This window comes from Ctenocephalides felis, unplaced genomic scaffold (genome assembly GCF_003426905.1).
Source record: "Ctenocephalides felis isolate EL2017-DRISC unplaced genomic scaffold, ASM342690v1 CF-g0.4_SCAFFOLD_01886, whole genome shotgun sequence".
Classification (NCBI taxonomy): domain Eukaryota; kingdom Metazoa; phylum Arthropoda; class Insecta; order Siphonaptera; family Pulicidae; genus Ctenocephalides; species Ctenocephalides felis.
In genome coordinates, this window is record NW_020538040.1 from 6,129,884 (window position 1) to 6,135,928 (window position 6,045).

Consider the following 6,045-nt stretch of genomic DNA (forward strand, 5'->3'; position numbering starts at 1 on the left):
ACTATTTTTTTTTTCATTTTTTTATTCAAAAACAATTTTTTAATATAGTTTCATAATATTATATAATATAATTGTGTACTAACACATTAACTGTAGCAAACAAGCAGTTTTTTAATGATTAAAATGAAAAATTAATATTTATTAGCGAATTGGATTAATAAAACATATAAATAGAAATATTAATAGGAAATGTAAAAACAAATCAAATTATTAACTTTTTCAAAAATTTCAAAAATTATTTCTGACTTTAAATTTTATAAGTATAATATTCGTAGAAAAAAAGCTGTAAAAAATTGTATTTTTTGCAAATTTATAACTATTGCAAAAATTTGTCTAATCAATTTAAATATAAATAGTCTACTAAAATGTTAAAAACTTCTGATATTTTCTCCTATTCAAATATGAATAATAAAAATATTCACTTTTTCATAAATTTCAAAAATTATTTCTGTCTTTAAATTTTATAAGTATAATATTCGTAGAAAAAAATCTGTAAAAAATTGTATTTTCTATAATAATATTTAAAAATGATTATTGCAAAAATTTGTCTAATCAATTTAAATGTGAATAGTCTACTAAAATGTTAAAAACTTCTGATATTTTCAAAAATCGGTTATTTAAGTATTTTTAATATAAAAAATAGTTTTAGTTTATATAAAAATTAAAATTAATTAAATATAGTTTTATAAAAATTAGTTTTAGGTATCTCCTATTCAAATATCATTTCTTAACTATAAATAGTTTTCTCAAATAAAATATTTAAAAATGACTTAATATGAAAATTCTGTCTGAACAATTTTTATATTCATATTTATATTAATTCCTTTCGCGTCTTATTTAAGGATTAAATTCGTATTTCTTTTATTTTTAAATAAAGTCTTAGGCTTATCCAGCTTCTTGTCTTGTTTGTTCAAACATTGTTGATAATTTATTCATTGATTTAAATAATCCTTCGGTATTAATATAAACATAAATAATATATATATTTATATATATATATATATATATATATATATATATATATAATTGTCTGTATATTTAGTATAAATAATGGTATGTAGTTAAACAAATTACAAATTACATAAAACAATATAATTTAGCATTAGACTCGCACAGATTCGATAATAACTTTCACCCAAAAAATTTTGTCTTGCGATTTAGGAAATTGTGCAACACCTAACCGTGTCAAATCGAATTTAAAGACACATTAAATAGAATAGACTAAAATTATTTATATTTGGTTTTCTTGTATTACAATTTGAGTTTTAAATTAACCGCTTTATTTTGACAGTTGACTAGTTGCAAACTTCAAGTCGTATCAATTATTATCAATATAAAATATTATTATTGTTAATTATTATTGGCAAATTTGTTTCTAAAATTACAAACTTTATTTTGATAGATGATCAGTTAATCAAATTGACAAATGTCAAGCTGTATTCAATACTATTATTGTTAACTTTTTGTATTATTGCTATTTCAATTTGTTTTAAATTAACCGCTTTATTTTGACAGTTGACTAATTGCAAACTTCAAGTCGTTCGTTGGTAATAATTTGGCAAACCAATATGGCTGATTAGAAATGTCACTTTACGTAAAAAAGGATTTATTGTTCATTTATATTTTAGTTAGTTAAAATATTAGTAGTTTTTGTGAGTAGTGACTGATAAAATTGGATGCACCTGATGCATTAAAGTAAGTCGTTATTAAATATTAATATATAATACCTAAATTATTACTTGTTAATTAATTTCAATTTGAATTTAACCGCCTAAATTTGACAGTTGATTGTTTATAACTTCAAGTCGTTCGCTGGTAATAATTTAGCAAACCAATATGGCTGATTAGAATTGTCACTTTACGTAAAGAAGGATTTGTTGTAAATTAAAAATGAATATTAAAAGTGTAAGTGTTTCTGTGAATGCTGATAGCCGGAATTAAATGTTCGTGATGCATTAAAGTATGTAGTTATTAAATATTTTATATTAATATCTGAACAATCAATATATTTTGTTAAAATTCTGTAATATCGATTTTGAGGTTATAATTTTTTTGTTCTGCTAGTTCATGACATATCAGACAATTTTGAGATTCAGTAATAAAACTAACCTATAAAATAAAGTAGCATATCAAATCAATATTAAAATTTTCAAATTCATGCAAGCCGACTCTTAGGGCAGCCGAAAGAAAAGACCCAGAGTAATTATTCAACAGTCAAAATCAAGTACAAATCGAATCCCCAGTAACCAATGAAAAAAAAGTATAAAGATTTTAAAAACTGTTTGTTCAATATATAAAATGTTCACGGTTTTATTCTATTTGTTCCGTTGATATCTTACTACCTTACCTACCACATAACGATAAGATTTTATTTATTTTATTTATTTGTCTTATCTTATTATTATTATTTTTCTCGGGCGGTATTTATCTCTTGTAGAAGAAGAGATTAACATCAGTTGGAACAAAACAGTTTGTTTGAAACCTGTTTCGGTCCATCGATGGCCGTTTGTTATTAAGCTGTTAAATATATTTAAGATAATGGATTTATATTATATGTATATATATATATATATATATATATATATATATCACAGATTCTTAATGTATTATATCAATAACCACGACAAGTATAAACATCAAAATAAGTCGATGTTTTATTAGTATCCAAAAAATATTAAATGGGTACTTTGCCTTAAGGCAAGTTGCTTTACTTACAGATACTTGTAAATAACTGACATAATTTATTAAAATCTACTTTTTGAAATGCTATATGTTAAAATACTAAAACTATACGCTATGTTAAAATTCTACGAGTGCTTGCCAGTGTTGTCCGAACCTAACACGAAGCTTTTCCATACATTTTTCCTTAGACTCGGATACGCATTGGTGAGCGTTACTACAATAACTTTTTAATACAAATATTCATTTAGTTTTTTTGTTGTTTATATAAAGAATTAAGCGTAAGTGGTATTTTGTCTTAAGGCAATATGCATACATTTTTTGATACGTATCATTATGAAATTAATTCAAGAAAATTTTGATTTTGCAATTAGTCGACTAAAATTCATTTCTATATTTTTAATTTACTCGTCAGTAGAGTTTTTTGAGACTCTTATTGCGTTTTGCTGGTGAGTAGAGTCCCTTTTCCAAATCATATCTGATTCGTCAGTATTATATAGACATATATATATATATATATATATATATATATGTATGTATATATATATATATAAACAAGCTCAGGAAAACAAAAAGAAAAAGGACTCTACTGTCGAGCAAACAGAATTTCTACATTACATGAAAAATAAAATTCTATGACAAAAAAAAATAAATAAAGACCTAAATAAATTCATGTACACTCTACTGACAAGCAAATTGAATTTATCAAAGTAGAAAATAAAAAGAACTCTACTCACAGCAAATTAACTTTTAATGAAAAAATAAAATGGAATCTATTGATGTTTAGACGAGAAAATTAAATAATGATCTAAAAAAAATTCACATAGCCTTTACTGATAAAAAAAATGAATTTATCAAAGTAGAAAATAAAAAGGATTCGACTGACAAGCAAATTGAATTTACAAAGTAGAAAATAAAATAGACTCTACTGACGAGCAAATTAACTTTTAATGTAAAAATAAAAATGTAATCTATTGATGATTAAAACGTAATCTAAACATGGAAAAAGAACTCTACTAACGATCAATTAAATAAATGTTAAGAAAAGTAAAATATAATTAGAAGATAATATATGAAAAGAACTCTACTGACACGGAATAATTACTAGCCAAGAACATAAAAATGAAACTATATAAAAATATAAAAACGACTCTACTGACGAGCAACTAGCAAAATTTAAGCAGTAGAAAAAGAACTCTAATGATAATGAATAAATATGTATAAGAATAAAATTTATACACGAATAATTTTTTTATAAAATTAAACAGTAAAAATCGTTTGCTCGTCGAAATAGTTTTTAACTTCCCGTAGGGTAATTATTGTAATCGTCCAAAAATCGAAATTGAAATTTTTTACATTTTCTCGACGTTTTGAAGGTTTCTGAACATTTTGGCCTCAGAAAAAATGGATGTGTGTATGTGTGTGTGTGTTTTGTATGTCCGCATTTTTTCGCAAAAAATATTACATCTTTTTTTATTTTCCATAAATATTTCTGTAATTTTGGATTAAAAATTTAAAAAATTGCCCAGTCTAAGCGCCACTCTGGTACAAATGTTTACCCAAGTGTGTGTTTAGACTGTTTATGTATATAGGGAGCACTTTTCCAATTTTGTGACAAAATTATTGAAAAATGCGAAAATGCCTCCAAGCTAAGCACAGTGCAAGTGAAAATGTCGCATAAAATTATTTTGCAAATGCGTTTAGACTGTGACTATACGGAAGCACTTTTTCAATTTGTGTAATTTTTTTGAAATTGAATTCGAAATGAAATGACGATTGTTAATGTTCTGGAGATAAATTGATTTATGATTTACATTTGATTTGCTCACATATTACAAACAAGATCGCAAAAATAATGAAAGTTACAGTATTTATGTAATTATATATTTGGAAATTTTAAAAACATCTCGAATATTTCATTACGGTACGGGAAGTTCAGCAATTTGCCTTAAGGCACGATGCCATATAACCACTAGTTTTAAATTTTTTCAGTAGACTACTTAAATCTTGATATGTAAACCTTCAGTTTGGTCGTCAGTAGAGTCCTCTCCATCTACTCAGGTTACATTAAATGTGATTCTCTAACTCCTTGGACCTGCCTCCGAGCAAAGATCACCGATCGATGATAGTAATGATATTATGATATTGTATAACAAGTATAAAATTGTTGTTAACATATTAAATGCAACTTTTACGTAACTTCGTCTTGTTCTTCTAGTAGAATTCAACGCCTTCCGTTTTGCCTTACGTTACGTTACGTAATCGCTGACATTTTTCTTCTTTGTTACAGACGCCGATGATAGCAGTAATGGCCAGGGCATTTATAATTGAAGGAGCCACAAATCGGTGAGTCAGATAAATGATAACAAATATTATATATATATATATATATAATATATAATTGATTTTACATGTGGAATTATGTATATAACCGAAAGGGTTAGTTAATACATGTAATATGGATGGTTTATTCACTACAAAGCATGTCACATATAGAAACGTTCATAAGGTTTTCAAAATTGTAAGGCGATAGATTTTAATGCAACTAAAATTCTAATTTTGTTTTTATATTATAACTTTAATAAAATGATATAAATGTGTTAGTTAGATTTATATTGAGACAGAATAAAAAAAATACCTAACCGTATTTAGTAAAGTTATATCGAAAAGATAACGCATCTGGCAATACTTTCATATTTTTTCTACATTTCAAAGACGTTGATGTATTTTTTATATATTTATAATATTTTCTAAACTGTTTATGAGTTACATAAAATCGTATTATGTAAACTCATTGAACATTACAATATTAAATTCTTCACTGGCAACACTTATCTTGCCTTGTTGTGCATTTTATTTTATATCAAATCGTTATACAAGTTCACATTTTTATGAATTTAAAATGTTTACAATTTAAATGTGACACATCTGTCAATACTGAATGTGGTTTTCGTTGTGTAATTTTAAATAGCCGAAGGAAAAGTTTATGTTTTCGCCAGAAAATCCGACTTTTTTGTCATTTGATATAGAAACGACTCTACTGACGAGCAAATTAACAATTGCATGGCATATAATAAAGAAAAATGCTAACAATAAGATGAGAGACTAATTTTAAAGGAAATTGATGATATAACATAAGGGGCCCTATTGACGAGCAAATTCAAATTATTAAAGGGACTCTACTGACGAGCAAATTCAATTATTAAAAGGGTCTCTGCTGACATGCAAATTAAAATTGTAAAGAATATTAATAAAGAACAGTTAACAGAAAGGAACTCTACTGACGAGCAAACTAAAAATTAAGGGAATAGAAGGACTGATACGGCGAAGCGAATTTAAAAATGAAGGGAAAAGGATTCTACTAAC